Below are 2187 nucleotides of genomic sequence, written 5' to 3'. Positions count from 1 at the left end.
GTGAACGGTTTGGAGATGCTCCGCTGAATGCGTCTCTCTCTCTCTCTCTATCTATTTATTCCATTTATCTGTCTGTCTGTCTATCTGCCTATCTATCTGTCTACCTGTCTGTCTATCTATCTATTCCATCTATATATATATATATATGTTTGTCTGTCTATCTATCTATTCCATCTATATCTGTCTATCTATCTATCTATTCCATCTATATGTCTGCCTGTCTATCTACCTACCTATCTATCTGCCTATATATCTATCTATCCGTTTATCTATTTATCTATCGATCTATTTATCTATCTCTATCTATATATATATATATATATATATATATGTGTGTGTGTGTGTGTGTGTGTGTGTGTGTGTGTGTGTGTGTGTGTGTGTGTGTGTGTGTGTATGTGTGTGTGTGTATGTGTGCTTTTACCTCGCTTTCTCAACCTCCTTTGTTTTGACATCAAACTTAAATTTTATGAATTATTTATGAATTTTCCAAAATAAGTCAGGAAGAAATGGTTTTATTTGAACATAAATTTTGGTTCTCTTAAAATAGTCACATTTTGTCCCACTTTTGGTTCATTTTCTTTTCTTTTCTTTTCTTCAACTGTTTAAAATAAAAATCTAATGCTTTTTGCAACTCATTACATCATTATCCAATATTGATCATCTGGCCTAATAATAAAAATTAGGAACTTAATTATGTAACATATTAATGTTGTAATTACAGCAAGTTAATGATGGAACTTATCAACTTCCTCTTGTAAATTACCGTCTCTTAGAGAGCAAGTGATCTCTTGTTGTTAAACTACTGTATTTCGAAAAAAAAAAAAAAAAAAAAAACCCATAAGCAGAGCTGATTATGTTAGTATTGTTATAATTATCCAAATTATGATGGTTATAATATCATTACCATTATCATTACTATTTTTTTATTATCATTATTATTACTATTCTTATTAATGTTATTATTATTGTTGTTATTTTTATTACTATTATTATTATTATTATTATTACTATTATAATTATTATTATTATTATTATTATTATTATTATTATCATTATAATTATTATTATTATTATTATCACTATTATTATTATTATCATTATTATTTCTATTATTATTATTACCATTATTATATTATTATTATTATCATTATTATTATTACTATTATTATTATTATTATTATCTTTGTTGTTGTTGTTGTTTTTGTTGTTGTTGTTGTTGTTGTTGTTATTACCATTATCATAGTATTTTCATTATTATTATTAATATCATTATTATCATTATTATTACCATTATTATTAGGCAGATCATGATCATAATAATATCAATATTATTACCATTATTTTTATTATAATTATTATTATTATTATTATTATTATTATTATTATTATTATTATTATTATTATCATTATTATCATTATTTTCATTATTATCATTATTATTATTACTATTATTATTATTATCTAGCTTGGGTTCCGGATGTAACAGCGACGAGACGGGAAGGATCGGAGCGGCTGCATAAGATAACTTTGCCTACTTGTTTTTGGAGACATTGCTAAGAGATCAAGATCAAGGGGATCAAGAAAATTCGGTCCCATTTGACCGAGCTATTTAGACTACTTCAGATGTTTGGAGAGGCGGGAGTAGCAGAAGGACAGGGCGCGTGTGGAAGAGGGAGTGGTGTTGAGAGAGGTATTATTGCGGAGATAAAGTTGCAGAGTAATAATAACAGAAAATGGGGTAATTGATGAAGAAAGTTGTGGGAGATGAAGTAAGAGGATGTTGGGAGAGGTGGAATGTCTCCTGGAGGTTGAGTATTGACCAGGGTGGATGATGTGATAGCAGGAGGGGATAGTAGTGGCAGTGTTCAGAGTCTGGTCAAAGGAGAGCCTGGAGTCAGCGAACCAGGAGACTTTAAATCAGTGGGACTATTTGATGAAGGGGTAAGCTTTGTTGCCCCTAATAATGGTATCAACTCTTCATCATTGACCATGGTAATAATACTGTGCCCATGACTCCCCCAGACTGTTCATGACTGACACAAAGTCAGCCTTTCATCCTTTCAACACAGCTCTCACACCTTAGGAAATGGATAGTAGAGGGGGTTGGAGAAGAGAAAAAAATAAAAAAAAGGGTAATGGGAAAAGACCTGGCAACACTGGTCGAGTCGAGGGCTGAGACCCAAGGCA

The sequence above is a fragment of the Penaeus chinensis genome, chromosome 4 (genome assembly GCF_019202785.1).
Source record: "Penaeus chinensis breed Huanghai No. 1 chromosome 4, ASM1920278v2, whole genome shotgun sequence".
Taxonomy (NCBI): domain Eukaryota; kingdom Metazoa; phylum Arthropoda; class Malacostraca; order Decapoda; family Penaeidae; genus Penaeus; species Penaeus chinensis.
This window is presented reverse-complemented; position numbering follows the sequence as displayed.